This window comes from Tamandua tetradactyla, chromosome 9, assembly GCF_023851605.1.
Source record: "Tamandua tetradactyla isolate mTamTet1 chromosome 9, mTamTet1.pri, whole genome shotgun sequence".
NCBI lineage: Eukaryota > Metazoa > Chordata > Mammalia > Pilosa > Myrmecophagidae > Tamandua > Tamandua tetradactyla.
The window spans coordinates 60,780,161-60,799,516 of record NC_135335.1 but is presented as its reverse complement, the minus strand read 5'-3'; the positions used below and the strand labels follow the sequence as shown (position 1 = coordinate 60,799,516).

The 19,356-nt window shown below is 35.9% G+C and overlaps 1 long non-coding RNA gene across 2 annotated transcripts in view; it reads right to left on the bottom strand.

Annotated features, from left to right (window-relative positions):
- Nucleotides 1–2,433: 2,433 nt before the first annotated feature.
- LOC143646121 (uncharacterized) overlaps nt 2,434–19,356 on the bottom strand; it is a 40,199-nt gene continuing 23,276 nt past the window's right edge. Inside the window, exons 2-6 of one of the 2 annotated variants that reach the window (XR_013157302.1) lie at nt 15,080–15,183; nt 5,684–5,770; nt 4,751–4,830; nt 3,417–3,554; nt 2,434–2,861 (exon numbers count right to left, since the gene is read on the bottom strand). This is a non-coding gene — a long non-coding RNA (uncharacterized LOC143646121). The remainder of the gene's footprint in view (nt 2,862–3,416; nt 3,555–4,750; nt 4,831–5,683; nt 5,771–15,079; nt 15,184–19,356) is intronic. The other variant, XR_013157301.1, reaches the window with a different exon arrangement.

Below are 19,356 nucleotides of genomic sequence, written 5' to 3'. Positions count from 1 at the left end.
TGGCCAATACAAATGTAAATAATGAAATTTTAAACTGAAGAGAAAGTCTTTCTGAAAAATCTATTTTTATTTTAACATTTAGGGAAGGCAGTCACTCAGTATTTATATTTTCTGTCGGCACTCTGAATGTTCACTTATGACCACCTACTTATTTTAGGCTTGGGAGTTGAGACTATGGTTCATTAAAAGATAACATGTTTACAGTGGTTCACCATAAAGTTGCAATATTACAGCTTTTAATGATGAGGCAATATTCTTCTTTTGTGATATGGTAACTGCTCGCATTTTTTTTTCTTTTTTGCATTCATCACTGCTTTCCATCTTTCACATTCAGAAACAGAAAGTCACATTTTAAAAGACTGAAAGGCATATTAAACTATGAAAATGCCATTTCCCTGCCTTTGCTGATTAATTTTGTCTCTTGGTTTATACAATTATAAAAGTAATGTCATACTTTTATGTGATGTTTATCATTTCTTTCTCTCTCCTTTTGCTCCTTTTGACATGTAGGAGCAAAATTGGCAGAGAAAAAGACTTAAGACAGTTATTCTCTCTCACAGTAATCTAAAGAGCTATATGAGGTATGGCTGACATAGTATTTATGCCATTACTCTGGTGAAGTTATAAGTCTAGGTAGATGATTAATTTGAGAGTTGTTTTTTACGCAAAGAAGTTAACACATTATGGCTCTTAATGATAATATTATGGCTATTATCTTTCAGTCAACTTATGGGCAAAAAAAAAATTGACAGTGAAATTAGTTGTATTTCAAAATCACAAAATGTGGTTGCAGGTAAACACTGGAAATGACCACTTGTATTGCTATTCCAACTCCTACCATACCAATCTCAACATTAAGACATTTTGATGGGGGTGATTGGAGCTGCATGTATCCCAGAAAAACATGCTCTTAAACTTAATCCATTCCTGTGGGTATGAACCCATTGTAAGTAGAACTTTTTGTTGGGTTATTTAGTTGAGATGTGGCCCAATTCAACCAAGATGGGTCTTAGTCCTTTTATAGGAAGAAAGAAATTCAGACAGAGAGAGAAAAAAGCCACAGAGGAAACAGCCAGAAGCTAAAAGTCAATGGAACCCAGAAGAGAAGGGATAGGCCAGGAGAAGTCACTATGTAGCTTTGCATGTGATGGAGGATCCTAAGACCAAGAATCTCCAGCAGCCAGCCTTAGAACTCCAGTCTTTGGGAAGAAAGCATAGCCTTGATGAGGGCTTGATAAAGTACAAGGCATGTCTGTTTTAGTTATAATGGTGCTCATAATGGTAACCAAAGAACAGCCAAATTAATGTTGTTTGCCCTTACCAAATACACACTTCTCACTAATCAGGCTCCTGCTTAAAAACTATAAGCAAAGATAGTAGGACTATCATTGGGACATAAGGGCATATATCTCATGAGTACAAATAAATTTTCAACAAAATGAACATGCCCAAGGAACCAGCATACATATCAAGAAACAGAAAATTATCACAATTCCAGAGATCACACTCCCCCTGCCAGGGATAACTTCCGCCAATAGAGTGACCACTATCCTAACATCCAAGACCCTAGATGAATTTTGTATGTTCTTGATGTTTATATAAATGGAGTTATGTCGTATGTGCACTTTTGCGTTAGCTTCTTTTGCTTAACATTAGGTTTATAATAGTCATCTATCTCCTTGTATATGGTTGCGGTTCATTCTCATTGCTGATTAATATTTTAATTAATTAGGCTTCATAAAAGTTGAAAATCAAAATTGTCCATATATAATATACACATTTACTTTTATATGAGTATATTCTCAGATAATGTAAATGTAACTTCCAATTGACAAGTATTGGAAATAGCAAAATGAAAATATATCACATTTGCTTTTATGTACCACTGGTTTCCTACCATTTTTGTCCTATTGCCTTTTCATGAGTTAGTGAGAATCATAGATGAAAATGCAGCATTAAAGAGAAACCATAAAATATCTGTTAACCATCCTCCACATGAAGTATTAAAATTTCTGTATCCCAAGTAATTATATTTTAAATTTGTAACTTTCTTTAGTTTGTATTGTGTTTATTCTCTTCAGTACAAGGAGTTTTTATGGTTTATATATGTATGCTGCTTGACATATGATAAAACATTTTTACTTTTTTTTCGTTTATATTCCATAGAACTCAGAAAGTGCAGTTATTTTTGAAGTGTCTCTTATATGGCCTATGGGACATACCAAGGACAGTGTGATATTTTGAAAAGCAAACAAAAGCAACCAGAAAATAATACTTATTATCACAGTTACTGTGTTTAAGGAAACTAATTTGGAAGTCAAATTTAACTAAGGCACCCAGAAAGTGGAGGGATAAGTGAAAGAAGTATTAATATTAAAGAGAATACAATAATAGTTCTGTTTTTTATAGTAGCTTTAATTTTTTCCCCATTTCAAAAGTGTCACTTTCACATACTTGCTTTCCCCATCCTGCTGATCCTTCACATTTCCCAAAATAGAATTTTGAGGTTGAATTTGACTAGGATTTGGGCAGAAGAGAACTTATTAAATTAGACAACAGTAGAAAATAATATTTAGGCAGATAGCCCAACTCAAAGGTGCTTTTCTCCAAAGTAAGTGTTCCTAGACTATAGAGTCTTGCACCTAAGTCAATTATGGAATCCCCTTCGTTGGTGGTGGAAGGTCATGTATTATGGAAGGCTGGTCTTGACTCCATACTGACCCACAGAGGCAGAAAGATGTTCTTGGAAGAGAGGTGTCTCAAGTCTTTCAGGTCACTACCATCTAAGAATTTTCCAATAGATGGTGGGTTCCATCCATGGAGGTTGAGCATCATGGGTCCTTCTAAAGACTTTGGAGAGTCTACGAGAAGAGAAGAGAAAGTCAGGATTACTATCCTAAGTGATACTTCAGAGAAGAATAAGGAAATGATTTAGGTACCTAGGAGAAATGCCACCCAGTCACTCACTAATGCAATCTAAATACCGGGCTAATAGTTTAGGATACTTCATACCACCCCTGACTTAGGGTAGGGTTGACCTTGGGTCTATAGAGAAGCTGAAGCAAAACAAATGGCTTAGTGGACTTAACAAAGTTAGAAGGATACACGAGTCCAACATAATATTATTTAGCTGACCTTTTCCTTTCTCTTGATAAAATTAGAAAATTGCATAAGATCGTCTCTAAGCTATCTTCTTGGTCTGCAATTCTCATTTTTCCATCTTTCTATCATTTTTTCATATAATTATTTTAGCAGTCAGCTCTCCTTAAGGTCATTCCAGCCAGATGATTCTGAAATTTCAGACTTATTGCAATAGTAGATTAATCTAGCCATAAAAATAGAGAGGATAACTCAGCGTCTGAGCCTAAAAGGAAAGATCAAGGGAGGCTACACGAGAGAATTAGACTTGACCTCACCTTTCTTTTTCCTGTAGCTTTGGTTCATATAGGATGCTATATTTCTGGGGGGACCATTCACATTTGCTGTAGGTAAATGCTTGTGTTCTGAATTTATTGAGACAAGCAGCAGAAGGTTAAGGTATAGGTGAAGAGTAACTAAAACAGGGAAAGAATATTTGATAGTGATGTAGACAAATGCAAACCTAGCAGATTAAACATGTTTTGACATGGCAAATGGGTAAGTTTTTACAGAAAATGTAAGTTGGCACTTAAACAGATCTAATAAATGACAGTATTGAGCCAAATTATTTTTGCATCCCCCCATTCCTACTGTTATCTGGGGTTGATACAAATAATGCTGAAAAAAGTAGAGTCTTATAATACATTGAGTTCTGTTTTAGTAATATGTTTAACTCATCTTTAAAGGAAAAAAAAACGTAATTTTTACAAAATACAAATTCAGTTTCTGACCTGGGCTCTTAAAAAAAAAAGAAGGTAGCCTATCCACTCAGATGCTAACACATTTCCCCCTTACATAAAAAGTTTATGATTCCTTCCTTGGGAAAAAAAAAGGATTCCAATAGATTTAAATGGGCCTAGATATTCCTATGAAAAATGAACAAAAGAGGAGGAAATTAAAAACTTAATCACATGTGTTTATTAAGCTTCCTTTATAACAGGTATAGACTGTAAGCACTGATTAACTTTAGAAGTGCTTTCTTTCTTAATAAAAATTAAAAGCACAAAATGGGAATGTACTAATTTAATTTAATTCTGTATGAAATGTGCAGTTTATTCTGCTAGATTACAGGTTGCTCAAAATACAGAGGCTTAAAGAAGACTTTTATTTAAAAGTCAAATAGGTTTTTGACTATTACTTCACGACTTAAATGAGATTTCTTTACATATATATAAGGGAATACATATATATATCTATATATTTAACCTGGTTATTAAACCGCTAAAGGAATGTAATTCAAATGTATATGTAAATTGAGATGTTACTGTCAAAACAGACAAACTACATTACTCTTCAAGTAAACTTGTAATTGCTGAGATAATTGTCCTTTCACAAGCATTAGTAAGTAAAAATTCAGAGAGATCTTATGTACCCTTTACCAGTTTTCACTAGCAATAACATCTTGTAGAACTATAATATGATACTAGAACCAGTATGGTTACTTGATGCAACCCACAGATTCTGTAGAGTTCAATTTAAATTGTATTCTGTAAGTGTGTGTATGTGAGTCCATGTGAATGTGTGAGTGTGTGAGGGTGTCTGGCTGTGGGTGTAAGTGCATGATGGTGTATGTGAGTATGCATGTGTGGGTAGCTCTATGAAATTTTATCACCTATGTAGATAGGCTTGAATATCAATTGCTGCAGTCAAGATTCCCAACAGTTTCTTCCTCACAGGATTCCTTATATTCTCCTGTTATAACAGAAAAAACATTTTATCTCCCAAAGGGCACAAATGAGAAAGAAAAAAAAAATTAAAGGAATTAAAAAGGATAAGTAAGTACAAAAAGAATTACTAAGCAAAAGGATACTGTGTGCCTTAGCCTAGTTTTCTGCCTGAAGGCAGAGCCTGGTGCAGGAGCTTGCATGAGGGTGATTTGCTTTGGGAACTGATACAACAAAATAAAAAGGTGGGCCATGATGGCTGAGCAGGCAGAGTTCTCGCCTGCCATGCTGGAGACTTAGGTTCAATTCCCAGTGCCTGCTCATGCAAACAAAAAAAAGAAAAGAAAAGAAAAACAGTAGGAAACTGGGAGGATTGAAATATGATAGGTAGGAAAACTCGTGAAGAATCTTCCCATTGGTCACCCTGAGGCCAACTGGGGCTTGATCCAGCTGAGCCAAGCCATGTACAAGGCATCACTGAATCCACTGGTATGAAGGAAAGGGGGGCTTTCTCCACTGGTGCCCACCACTGGTCCCCTCTGGCTTCCATTGGTCAAGAACTGGCTCAAGGGGCTTTACCTCCCTCACACGTGCATTTGAGTAGAGCTGGTTCCTCCAGACAGCCCAGCGGCCAACAGAAAAGGTTCAAGATAGAGAGCTATTGACACATGGTTCAGGGGGGGTAGGAGCTGTTGGCTCATTTGTGTAAAGCTGGTTGAAGAAGCAAGACTGGAGTAAGCAGCACATTGAGCAAAAGTGTCGGGAGGTGATGCACAAGAAGTGCCTGATACCCTATGTTCCAAGTTCAGACAAGGAAACCATTGCTTAGACGAGGGCAAATTCTTGTTAAAAAAAAAAAAGGCAAAGCGTCTATTACTCACATCAAGTAGTTTGGAGAAGCTCCTGGAGTCCTTAACCTGTTTTGTTTAATGGATTTTTCAAGCCGATTTTACTGTAGATTCTCCCTTCTGGAAGTAAACCAGAAAAAAAAAACACAATTATTAAAACTGCATAGGCACAGAGACTTATTTTTGTTGAATGTGGTAGTTTATAAAATGCCTTGTTACAGGACAAAAGGACTTGATTTAAGAGGAAGAAAAATATGGAATTCATTTCTGAAATCTTCATTGTAAGTCAACTAACCTATCAAACTCTCCCCATCACTAAATAATTATTATGATCCATAAAATATGCGAGTGTTGTTGAACCAAATAAAAGCAAAATTTAAAATATCAGTAGACTGCTTGGACATGGATTGGAAAGTTTTCTAGACAAGTGCCATGCAGTATAAACTAAAATCAAGCTGAATTAATTACTTTGGTAAGCTGGGAGGGCTTGTTTGTGAAAAGGTCATACAGACAAATAGAGGAACTTGATTGAGGGCTTAGCTTGATATTTTGGTTGATACAAAATTAGATTCAGTTAGTCCTGAACCTTCAAGGCAGATGGTAAAGAATTAAATTATTCCTGAACACAATATAAATTTCAAAAGCTGCAGCTTGAAAATACTATCAGGTTGGATTGCCCTATGGTATTTTCCTATGTGGCCATAAATTCTTCCTTTTTTCAAAATTAGTATGAGTGGGCTGGTATATAAGATGACCATATAATTTGTCATCTAAATCAGAATGTATTAGAAGGTGGAAGGGAGAACTATTTGTAATCATGTCAGATTAACAAATGAAAACCAGGATAATTATGAACAAATTGAATCTATGGTCATTCCCCTTAAGGAGATTTCAGGAGAATTTTTAAGAGCAGCTCCCTCTTTGTCTTTTCTAAAACATAGAAACACAGTGAAAAGCAGTTATGAAAATAGGGTTATTGACCATCGTGTTCATGGGAGAATCTGGAGTAAATTTAGCTGTTGAATTTGCAGGTGCCGATAGGGAGGGTGTGGTCATCAGATGTCCACGTCTTAATGACAAGAGCCTGTAAACATTACTTTATGTGCTAAGGAAGTGTACAGATACTAAGGACCTTGAGATGGGGAGATTACTCTGCATTATACAGGTGGGACCAGTGGATTCACAAGGGCCCTTATAAGGGAAGATCCAAATTCAAGAAGGAGATGTGATGCTGCAAACAGAGGGCAGAGCAGGAGAGAGAGATTTGAAGAGATTATAGTGTTGACATGAAGATGGAGGAAAAGGGCCACAAGCCAAAAAGCAAGCAGCCTCTAGAAGCCAGAAAAGGCAAAGAAACTATTCCCTCCACACACCCCAAGCTTCCAGGAGGAACACAGTCCTGACATCACCTTGATTATAGGACTTCTGACCTCCAGAGTTGTATGATAACAAATTTGTGTTGTTTTAAGCCACAGAGTAATGCTAATTTGTAGCAGGAGGAATGAGAAACTAATACAGGATGTTAAAAAAAAATAGAAACAAGAATAGGCCATCTTCTCTCTTGTTTCATGCATAGAATTAAATTCTTTCTCTCTTTGAAACCGTGTTGTTGTGGATTGGCTGTTATGTGCATAAGCAGAGAACGCACAGCTTTTACCTGGTATCAATTTGGCCACCCAAGAAGGACAAAGATTCCTAAAAATGAGTCTGCCTAACATTCTGAAGTTCTGGGGCCTGACAAGACAGGTAAACAGGTCATCGACCCTCTCGTGGCCACTAGACACTTTTTAGTCTAGAGGCTCGATGACCAGGTTTTTCTCTATTCTGCTGGTATTCCAGAATCTCAGTGCCTTAAAAAGCTTCAAAGAAAGAAAGTTTCCAGTTCCAAGTCCAGACTGGAATATTGTATAAATTTGAATTTGTGGACCCCAGAAAAAGCCAGGTCCTTTAATCCTCATTCAATATTGCTGAGTGGGAGCTTTTTGATTGTTTCCATGCAGATGTGACCCACCCAATTGTGATGATAACTTTTGATTAGATGATTTCCTGGAGATATGTCTCCACCCATTCAAGGTGGGGTTGCTAACTGGAGTCCTTTAAGAGGGAAAAATTTGAAAAAGCTTCACAGCCATGCAGCCAGAGGCCTTTGGAGATGAAGAAGGAAAACACTCCCTGGGGAGCTTCATGAAACAAGAAGCTTGGAGAGAAAGCTTGCAGATGTTGTACGTTCAGCATGTGCCTTTCCAGTTGAGAAACGCTTGAACATCATTGGCCTTCTCCAGAAGGTACAAAGGTATCTTTCCCTTGGTGCCTTAGATTGGGCATTTCTATAGTCTTGCTTTAATTTTGACATTTTCACAGTCTTAGAACTGCAAATTTACAGCTTAATAAATTCCCCTTTCTAAAAGTCATTCCATTTCTGGTATATTGCATTCTGGCAGCTTGCAAACTAGAACAGATATTTAAAGACAATATCAAAGATCTTTCTGGCAACTTATGGGGGCATATAAACCATACAGGATGTGTTTTGTTAAAGAAAGGAGTGCAGTTTTGTTCTTGAGAATGTGTAAGACAAAGTCTGGGTGAATATGGAAATTTGTGGGAGTTTGTGGAAATGAATTTTGCTTGTCATAGTCAATGCAGATTAAATTTGATAAGCTTGTCTATGGGAGTGTAGTTTTGTAAATGGTTGGTTTCCATGTGTAAGAAAAGACTGAATGGAAATGGGAAGCTGTAGAAGAGTTGTGAAAGTGAATTCTATTTGTCATAGTCAATGCTGACCAAAATTTGATAGGCTTGTTTATATTTTCTAGGGGCTTTTTGTGTGAAACTGTTTATTCATACAAGACTGGAGTTTAGTTTTCTCTCTGTTAAAATAATGCAGATTTTTGGTTTGCTCTTTATGAAAAGTAATAACGTTTTTCTTAATCATCTGAGTATTTTGTCTAGAAGGCAAAGATTTTACGTCATGATAGAATAATGTCCTTGTCAACGTTAATGTTGACCCTATCAGCCTTAATTTTAGAAGACTGTTTATTGTTACTCTAATTAAAATAAGGAACCAAATATTGTTTCACAGTAGCCCAATTTCCTGTTTATCATACCATGCATACTGACAAGTTTAGAAATTTTGACCTCCCAAAGTCAAACCCTAAAGGATGCCTTCTATTTCAAACTGTTGCAAAGAATTTGTTCGTTTACCTTGTAAAAATGAGGTGATATTACATAGGAAGTATTTAGGAGGTATTCCAATAAGTAAAAGGGATTTTCTAACTTTATATTAGATAAATTTGTATGGATGAAATGTTAATTGTATATTTAGAGATTTTATAACATTTCTAAAGACTTGACAATGTTTTCACTGTCCATGTTGTATGTCTTAATATTGATCTGCATGATGTTAGACAAAAGTATAGCTTGCTGTTAGTCATAGTGTTATTCTTAAAAGAAGATTGAAGATCAAGAAAACAATGAAATTTACTGGTCAGTTACACTACTTCATTTGATGCATCTCTAAAAATCAGCTATAAATCAGAACTTCATCTTCAACAAGTAAGGTAAGTCATAATACAGAGTAAATGATGATATTGTCTCTATTTTAAGACCTTAACTTCTGTGTGAGACTAAAGGAAAAGATATTTATTTTGTCCAAAATTTAAATTTTCTGTGGCACACTAAAAAAAAAAAACAACAACAACAACAAAAAAAAACTGGAAGCAAAGTAAGCACAGTTTTCCTAAACAAAACTGAATGTTTGGTCCTCAGGAGCCCCTGAGGCAGGTGTCCATTGAGGTTTGAGTAATTTATATCACCTAAAAAACCCAGGCCTGCCTCAATGGAAACTTTGTTGGATTCAAACTAAACTATCTTGAATGTCAGGTGCTCAAACAATGCTAAAAGGGAAGAATTCAAAGGGACAGTGACACCTGGGTTTCCAGTCCACTTACTGCAGAGGTGGACAGTTCTAGCACTTTGCCTCCTAATACTGGATCCCCCTGCTTGTAAGAAACTTAGGCAATAGAGTTGACAGACCAAGGAATTAATTGTTCAAAACCAAGTAATTAGGGCATTGAGCCAGTGTTCAAGGTGCTCATTAATCCTAATTCAGACTAAAATATATAACTTTCCCTAACAGGCTATTAATTTGCTTCACTATCAAAACAATATTTTTAAATTGTTCAAGAGTTATTTACAGAGTAGGTAAGTGCTGAACAGGGGAAGGACAAAGTAAGGGACACCACTTGGTTTCTGACTAACTCTCCCAGGTCTGCAGTGAACTTGAAAATTCACTCATCAAAAGCAAAGACCTGCAAATTACCATAAGTCCCATCTGTAAAAAGTTGCATTGCATCTTACTGCTTTTTGCATCCACCTGAGACCTCTGCCCTCACCAGGCTATTAAAGTAGACCTCTTAATAACAAATGGCCTTCCTGTGAAAAGAGTGCTGTCAAACACATTTTGTATTTCTCCCAACATGATATTTTAGAGCCCTAGTTTTGCTTTTATGCCCCCAAGAAACTAACCAACTGTCAGACTGGCTCGAACTTTAATCTATCAAGAATGTGGGATTGGAGAGTAATCTATACAATTTACCAGGATTGGCTTACTGCTTCCTTCCTTTTTTTTGTAATTTGGGATATGTGCTCTGAAGTAGAGGCTAGTGTGCTTAGGAAACTGAAGTAGAAGGTTCTTGTTTGTTTTACCATCACATCCTCCTCTCTTAAATAGAGTAGTCACATCAAGAATCATTAGATAGGATCAAAGCAGGGTTAGCAGAGAACTCAAAGTCAATCTTCTCAAAGAGTCTTGCACTGACCACTCTATTTTTTATAAATTGCAACTCCCATGTCCTTTGTGTTCTGTTATTTTCCCCCATTTCCACTTAGTCTATATTATCTTTCTGATTTATTATATATTTACTTACTTGTGCTTACGATGTTCTTGCCATTTCTCTTGCTAGAATGCAATGCACCATGGTCACGAAATTTGTCCCTGATCATGCCTATACCCAAGGACCTATAAAAGGTGACTAAATTGATGAACTAATTAACATATTTTGATGGTTAAGTTCATGTGTCTTGGCTAGGTTATGGTGTCCAGTTGTTTGGTCAAGAAAGCACTGGCCTGATTGTTACTGTGAGGATAATTTCTGAGCTTAAATAATCAGTAGGCCAATTGTATCTAGAGTTGATGACATCCACAATTCACTTAGAGATTGACTTCAATAATGAAAGATGTTTCACTTGGTCAGTCCAAGACTTTAAGAGAAGTGATAATTTCAGCAGTCACAAGGAAGAATTTCCATTTTTACCTCAGCCAGTCAGCTTCTTGTGGGAATTCATATAAAACCTTCATTAGAGTTACCAGCTTGCAGCCTGCCTTATGGAATTCATACTTGCCCATCCCCACAGTCATATGGGCCAATTCCTATAATAAGTCTCATAATAGTTACATTAGATTATGTTAATATATATAACCTTGTCAGGTATGTTTCTGTGGAGAACGTGACCAATACATACATAAATCACAACTCATGGTATCTAGCTCAGAGCAACCAGCCTCTCAAGGGACTTTCTGCATCATTCTGGATAAAACACCTGCTGGTAACTGTAGACGACTTTCACATCTGGGTGAGGGTGAGTGAGGCTGAAGAACTGCCTTGTTTCTAGATTATGTTATGCAGCCTCCTCTGGAGCTGTTTAATATATGAAGATCCTAGCTGACACTGCAGACAAAACTCAAAATGCATGAAGACTCATAACAGGTGCATGCGAGTTTCATTTTTCCCTGTCTATGAAGCTTCTGCCCTGTGCATATCAGAGCCTGAGGTTAACCTAGGCAAAACATACCTGCCTGGGTGCCATACAAGCTAAGGGTGTAGGCAACCACTTAATTAAGCCAAAGAAGGGAATTTAGCCTGAGGGGGATGCTCTATCTAAGAGATGAACTCTATTCAGGTGGCTGACCAACATGTTTTTAAGAAAGTTTGACTATCCAATGAAAGGAGAAAAAAACAATGCAGATACTAAAGTGGAAAAGAAGACACCTGCAGGCAAAGCAGCAAGTAGAATGTGAGTCAGAGAAAAAAAATGAATCAACTGATCACTGGTAAAGAGCTATAAAAGCAGAGATTGCAGAGCTGAAGCACTAAAACAAGGACTTCGAGAGCCTGCTGCTGAAGGATGGATTCTAGAGCTACCTCATATTACCTGAGTCACTGAGTCAGCAGCTGCTTGCTACTCTTTTCTAGATGGTTGGCCAGTATTGGAGGAGGTCCCTGTCTGAGGCTCCAGAGATGGTATACTGTTTACATTATTTTTATTCTTACTAACAAGTATGAAACTCAGACACTAACTCAGTAGCATTCTTAATTCTTTTTACAGTAACTGAAATTTGTGTTTTTTGTAGCCATTCTGTTGGACGGTGGAAACCTTACTTAGGTCAATACCCACTTCTCCCCCAGACTCCTTCATTACGGTTGGGTGAAGGTCTAGGAGGCTTACCTGGTGTCGAGCTTTTGGAGGTACTCTTTGCATCTGTGAGAACAGTGAAGGGGAGGGGAGGGAATCTGTCTTCACTGGTTTCTGCTGATATATGTACAAATGTAATACAGCCTTGAAACATGGAATCACAAAACAATATAACCGTCCTCCTGAATCACAGGATCTCTTCATGTCCCTCAGCTACTTCCAAGCCCCCTCACTTCCCAAGCCCTTTGGTATCTAAGGCCATAATTGCTTATATGCACCATAAACCATTTCTCCATGGTGGACTTTCAACATCTTTGAATCTATACCTTGGAGAACTGGAACATTTTCCTTTTGCTCCTGGATTCTCCAAACATGTCAAGGCATTTGATTGTTCCCTATCAGAACCAACCCTGAGCTTGCCACCCTTTTACAGGGGTACAGGGTTAATGCCCCTTACTGAATACTACAACACTCTTTCAATATACCTATTTCCACCCAAACTACTATTTCTGCCTACCCAGGGGTCATTTCTTGACTCATGAGCAGAAAGTCTTTTGTCAAGTATTCTCTGAAATACATTATCCAAGCCCTGATAACTTTTCCCTAACTTGTCTCTCCTTTGCAGTCAGAATTTGAAAAGCAAAGGCCAATAATTAGCTCCATATTAGGCTGTGTCATCCCTTCCCTAAGTTCACAAAGGCAAAAACTCCATCTTCCTGAAAGGAGCAAAGTCCTGGGGGTATCTGGCAATATGGAAGAAGGAACCTTGATTAATATTTCAAGATAACATGCTGCAAAATTCATATGAATTACAGGAAACTAGTTAAACAGAACACTGAATTTCTTGATAAAAAAGATTTCAACCAACGTCCTATGAAGTGACTCTCCCCTGTGAATCTTAGTAGAGATCTCAATTTACAGAATACAGTATTCTATGTATACTTTTTATTGGATTTTTTATTTTAATTTTCCAATTAAGTCTCCTAGAACTACATTATCAGTTATGTGTACTGAAATCTAAAGTTACACAATGTTTATTTGTCATCATAACAAATAAAGCAGATCACAGTCATGAATAGCATTGTAATTATTTCATATTGCTACATTTGCATTGTGTTACAATAATGTGTACTGACAATAAAAACCCCTCATTTTTCAGAGCTCAAGAAATAATTGTAATAACTGCAATCAAATGTTAACATTATACTTTGGCATTTACAAGCACTCCTTAACATATTGCTGCATCCAAATTTTATGAAAAAAATTGACTGGGAACTTTAAGAGAACAAATTTTAAAGCCATAAATCATTTTAATTTTTTTTCTTAAGATGAAGGATGTACCTGGGAGTACAATTGCTTGCCCCCACGCTCACTTTCAGTAGTAACTTTATAGCAACCAAATTGTAATAGTAATTTCCAAAGCTAAAGAGTTTTGCCCTTCAGCTTGCATGACCTATTTGGTATATATACGTGCATCAAATCTTAGCTCAATTATCCTCAGTGGTGGCTGTATTTCAATCTGCAAACTGCTTTAGAAGTCTTTGGTTGACTACACACACAATCGAGGACTATTTACTGCATATGAAGTATTCATTTTTGAGCAGTTTCCATTACAATTGGTTTTTCAAGTAATTACTTCTATTAAAGCCAAATATTTCATATCTCATCTTGCTACATCTTTTTTTGAAAAATGGCTGCAGCATTACTTGGTTTGTATTCCAAGAAGAACTTCAGTTTTCTCAAAGGTTTCTGCATTTCCACCTATTTACATGGCAACCATATTCAGAACTTAAACAATTCATCAAGACTCTGACACCTTGTCAGTCTTAGGAAAGGCAGTCATGTTTTAACCAACAAATTTTAAGAGAAAGAAGGAAAGAAAAATTTAAGCTCTCTAGGGATTTGTTGTATATCTTCTTTTTAAAACACAACTGCTTTCAGTCAATTCAGAAGTATGGGTTATATATGGTATACATTAATCTCATAACTACAATGCTGAATATTGTGAAAAATTGAGTTGTAATTTGTACACAAAAGTTAGATTTGCCTTATTAATGTTCCCTCTGGACTTTTCACCATATGTGTGTTTGCATCAGAGAGAGAGAAATAGGAAAAAAGAAGAGAGAGAGAAAGAAAATGAGATAGTGAGGGGGGAAGAGATACGTGAACTTGACAGAGTAATTTGAGCTGAGCGAACGTATTGAATGCTTATAGAACAGGGCCAATACAATAATGAAATAGTTTTATGCCAGTTAATTGGAAGGCAGATCAGAAAGTGACAGGAATACAGTGAAGTCTTATGGAACAAAAAAAATGTGACTGTATTTATTTTCTGATGATTACACATTTTATAGTTTTATGCCAGTTAATTGGAAGGCCGATCAGAAAGTGACAGGAATACAGTGAAGTCTTATGGAACAAAAAAAAAAAGAATGTGACTGTATTTATTTTCTGATAATTACACATTTTATAATTTTATTCAATCTACTTGGATAACCTATAATGTATGTAATAGGCTATCATATTGGTCTTATCTGATCCTCAATAACTTATAATTTGGAGGGGATAACAGTGAACCAAGTATGATTTGATACTTGCCTTTAGAGTGGAAAAACAGTGGAGGGAAATGCAACAATTGCAATAAATGCATGAGTCGACTTGGGCCTGGAACTGCATTGGTGAACTGAAAAGAATATGAATTGCATTTTGGACTTGTTAAGTTTCTCTGCATTTTGCTACAGAACCAAGTAGAAATATCAGAGAGACAACTATACGAATGGGAATCAGTCAAAGCCTCTACTTGGCATATTATATTTGGAATCTACCTGTTGAGCATCTCAGAAGTATGCATGGGAGCATGGATTCATGCTTTCCATTGAATTTTTTTCCACTGATCTAGTGTTGAAGGGAGTAATTCAATTTTTTATATCAACATATTTCTTTGATTCTAAGACTCACCTTCTTCCCATCTTGACATCTTCAAAATTGATTTGTCTTATAAGATTTCTATATACACATACGTCTTTAAGTGTACATGTACACGGCACATCTTATTGTTGTCACTACAAAATCAAGGAAATATGGTCATACTTTATATTTAAAGTTGAAATAATTTCAAATCCTATATGACAGAAACATAACCCTCCAAGCCAAATACAGGTATTTGGAGACATTTTTTAATTTGATAAGGGTTTTCTCACTATCCATACCTTATGACACAGGGAAATTAAACCTTGCTAGCAAGGAGTGGAAATTTTGCAATAGTGACAAGCTGCTTTTAGGAACTCAGTAGATTGAGAACCATATTCTTTTTCTGAGAGCCTCAAAGCTATTGTGACATGTTTGTAATTGCAGTAGTTCCAAGATCAATAAGCTGGGATTCATTATATGAGTTGGGAGGAAGTAGGGAGACCAGGGAAGGCAACACATTCTACACAGCACTTCAGTTTCTGGCTTTGGTAACTAGATGAATGGTATCAATGCATGATGTAGAGAATGCCAGATGAGGAAGAAGATTTCATTGGGAGAGGAAGATTACTCCATCCAAGAAGTTTTAATTCCAACAGAAAATGAAAATATTTCTGGTAAACAGTTTTAAATTTATATCAAAAATATAACTGTCTACTTTTTATATTCTACACATTTGAGGAAAGTAATACATTATGATAGTGTGCAGTTAAGGGTTCTCAAATGTTTTATTAGCATGGTCACTGAATTGAGCGCAAGATACACTCATCCAGCTATCCCATTCATTCATGTATTCGAACAAAGAAAAACGTTTGATAACTGTGTTAATCAGGATAGAAAATATCTATAAATGTTATGATATTTTTATAGGAACTGTTTCACATGACTGTGGGGATGGGCAAGTCCAAATCTCATATGAGACGCCACAAGCTGGAGACTCCAATGAAGGTTTTTGATTAATTCCCTAGGAGAAGCTGACTGGTGGAAGTAGAGATGCGAATTCTCTTTTGACTGCTGAAATCATCACTTGTCCTTTCAGAGCTTTCAGCTGATTGGATGAATTATCGCTCATTGTTGAAAGCAGTCTCCTCTGTGGATTGTAGCTGCAGTCAGCCATAGATGCAATCAACTTATTGGTGATTTAAGTCCATGAAATATCTTCACAGTAAGGACCAGGCCAGTGGTGTTTGACCGCACTGCTGGGCACCACAACCCGTCCGTGTGGACACATGCTATGAACATCACAATAACTCTGAAGTTTTAGTGAGAAAACAAATGTATAGAAAGATTATGCATAAGTGTCCTTTATATATAAGTCAATGCATAGATTTTTTATTAATGTAGTCATCTGAAAAGCTGGATATGCACTGTCCAATATGAGAAGCATTAGCCAGATGAGGCTAATGGTTATTGAGGATTTGGAATGTAGTGTTGTGTCAGATGCCCACAGGATTTCAGACAATGATGGGGGAAAAGAATGTAAATTATCTCATTAATATTTTTATATTCATTGTATGTTGAAATGATAAAATCATAGTTTGATTGAGTTAAATACATCATTAAATAAATTTCTCCTGTTTCTTTTTGCTTTTTTTTTTTAGTACTGTGACCACTGAAAAATTTAAACTACATATATGGCTTACATCATATTTCTATTGGACAGCATTGTTCAAGATATTATAAAATGTAGGACAAAATATTCATGCAAATATGCATCACTATACACTATCAGATAAATCGAAGTTATATGAATTAAAATTAAATTGATAGCAATGAAGTCACTCCAATATTAATTTACAAATTAAAGTAATAATAGCTCCAGTAGAAAATAAACAATTCTGCATGGCTGTAATTGTTCTCTGAATTCTTTAGACAAATGTTTAGTCCTTTGATTTTTGTCTTTTGTGTGCCTTTCTAATCAAAATATATAATGATTTAAATTGTTCTCTAAGCAGAGCTTAGCTCCATCTCAGAGATTCTTATATTTTTTCATTGTCATCCAATTCATTATGTTTTCCTATCTTCATTGTAGCTTAGTTTTTGCCTCATGGGTAATTTAGAAATGCAATGCTAAGTTTCAAAGCACATAGAATTTTCTATTTATCTTTTATATTGATTTTTGGCTTTATTTAACCACAATCATAGAATACATGCTGTATGGTTTCAGTTTATTTGAATTTCTTTATACATACATCATGGCTCAAACATTTTTGTAAATGTTCTGTATTTATTTTATGTGTTCTGCATGGAATTTGTATTTTGAAGTTGTTAAGTATAGAGTTCTGTGTACATTAATTGGATCAAGTTGGTAAATTGAGTTAGTTATTCAAATTTTCTTTACATGTTTTATTGTTGTTACTGCTGGTTCTGTTAGTTGCTGAGAAGTGAAAATGTTCCAGCCTATTGAGGAAATCACACACACCTGTGAGGCATCCATTCCCCAGATCTCACCTACTCCCAACTCTTTCTAGGGGAAGTCGCCAGCACACACCAAGCAGCTCTCCTGTTGTCATTCGGTACCTCTACCTCCTTCTCTATTGCGTGCCACTCCACAACCTTGGGAGATGTTAAATCTAAGGAAAAGTCCTGGCCAGACCTTAAACTCAGACACTGGATAAGCAGCTCCAGTTGCTTATCAGAAAGGAATTCTCAGTAGCAGGAAACCCTCCTCCCAAGATAGATAAAACCACACTCAAACAGCATAGATTGGTTTCTATTCTCCACTGAAAAGTGGGATCTGCAGAGCATTCATCTATCAATGCTGACTGGGGGCAGTTTGGGGCACCATGGGAGATTGGCCATGACTGCTTCTTCTCCTGCTCTTTGGACTCTCTGTGCCATGTAAGTGACAAGGAGACTATTTGCCCTTTCTGGACTCATTATTCTGGGCAAAAAAGGGATCATTTGCTGAAAGTTTCTATTGTGCGCTGAATCTGTGTTCCCAGATGCACTGCTGTAACAACTCACTCCAAACATTCTGTGAATTTATGCTCTTTTTTTATAATTTTCAATTTTTGTTTTGTATGTGTTGATATGTATTGATATAGTATAATTAAACAATTGAAATTTAGAATTATTTTATGTTCCTGGTGAAATAAATCTTTTAGCAATGCAAAGTATACATCTTTGTCGTTAATAATAACTTTTCCCCTAAAGCATATTTTTCTAATGTCAATATCCATGCCAGATTTTTTCTTAGTATTTAATGATATCTTTTCCATAATTATTATTTTTAAATTTCTGAGTCTTTATATTCTATATGTGTGCTCCATTCTGATAAGGCTGCCCTTTAATCAGAGCAGTTAGTCCGTTTGCAATTAACTGATTCTTGATCTATTTGGATATGAATTTATCTCCCTTTCTTTTAGTCTTGCTTTTCTTTCTTCCTTTACTTTGCCCTTTCTTTGATTTCTTTTGGGTTGATTATTTTGCATGATTATAATTTCCTCTTCTGTTAGCTTAGTAGATTTACATTCTTTCACTATTTTTTTGAGAGATTGCCTAAATATTGTAACCGACTCACTTGTTTTACCAAAGGTTAGTACTTTTAGTTCTTCCAGTACAAGGACATGACCTTAAAACATTTTATTTTCATTTGTCCTCACTCTGACTTATTTCCTCTATTTGTCCTATGATTGATTCTCCTTATATTTATACCCCACAAGTCATTTTCAATATAGCTTTTAACAGAAATAATTCATTAGTTTTTACTGATAAGTTTATCATAGTGGTGCTCTTCTTTCATATATGCATCTTCAAGTTATCATAGGCTTTCTGGTTCAAAGAGAAAATTAGTTCTTTAGTATAATTTCATTGATGACAAATCCTCTCTATTTTTATTTTCCGAAAATGTCTTTACAATCTTCATTCCTCAGATGATATTTTGATAGATTTAGAATTCTAAGTTGACAGCTATTTGCTTTCTCTCTTTTGAAGGTAGCATTCTCTTGTCTTCTGGCTTCATGTTTCCATAGGGAATTCAGGGATGGTCTTCCAGTTGTTCCTTTGAAGGTCCTGTGGTTTCTTCCTCTGGTTTCCTTCAAGATTTCTTAAAGCAAATGTTTTACAAATCTTCAGCATATGCTTCCTAATGAAGCTAATTTTAGGTAGACTACACATAGCTGTGTAGTAAACTCTTAGAAAGCTTCTGCACTGTTTTCAATAAATACTAGAGAGAGAAGCCATAACATAGCAAACTTAAATGATACCTTTCATTCAACCATTGACTTGAGTAGAATCTCTTGAGTTACCAAATTTCACAAATCAAT